This window comes from Mustela nigripes, chromosome 12, assembly GCF_022355385.1.
Source record: "Mustela nigripes isolate SB6536 chromosome 12, MUSNIG.SB6536, whole genome shotgun sequence".
In the NCBI taxonomy this organism is placed as follows: Eukaryota; Metazoa; Chordata; class Mammalia; order Carnivora; family Mustelidae; genus Mustela; species Mustela nigripes.
The window spans coordinates 158,855,399-158,856,186 of record NC_081568.1 but is presented as its reverse complement, the minus strand read 5'-3'; positions in this window follow the sequence as shown (position 1 = coordinate 158,856,186).

Below are 788 nucleotides of genomic sequence, written 5' to 3'. Positions count from 1 at the left end.
CATATCAGGGAGATCATATGATCTCCCTGATATGAGGAAGTGGTGATGCAACATGGGGGCTTAAGTGGGTAGGAGAAGAATCAATGAAACAAGATGGGATTGGGAGGGAGACAAACCATAAGTGACTCTTAATCTCACAAAACATACTGAGGGTTGCTGGGGGGAGGGGGTTTGGGAGAACGGGGTGGGATTACGGACATTGTGGAGGGTATGTGCTTTGGTGAGTGCTGTGAAGTGTGTAAACCTGGTAATTCACAGACCTGTACCCCTGGGGATAAAAATATATGTTTATAAAAAATAAAAAATTAAAAAAAATATGGAAAATACTTTAAAAATTTTAAAAAAATAAATAAATAAAAGAAGACCAGAACTTAATTTTAAAACAATCTGGGGCTGGCTCTAATAAATTTGCATTGGGCTTTTGAGTATAAACCTAAATCTTGTTTTTATTTTATTTTATTATATTTTATTTTAATTCAAATATAGTTACCATACAGTTTATTTCAGTTTCTAGTCTACAATATAGTGATTGAACAATTCCACATTTTGCCCAGTGATATCATCATGGCAACTTCATTCCTTAATCCCTATCTTATTTTGTTTTATTTTTTGGTTTGATTTAAATTCAAGTTCGTAAACCTGGAGTGTATTATTAATTTAGGGTGGAATTCAGTGATTCTTCAGATGCATATAACTCTCAGGCTCAATATATAGAGTGCCCTCCTCAATTCAGGTCAACCAATTACTCCATCACCCTACCCGCATCCCCCCAGCAGCCTGCAGTTTGT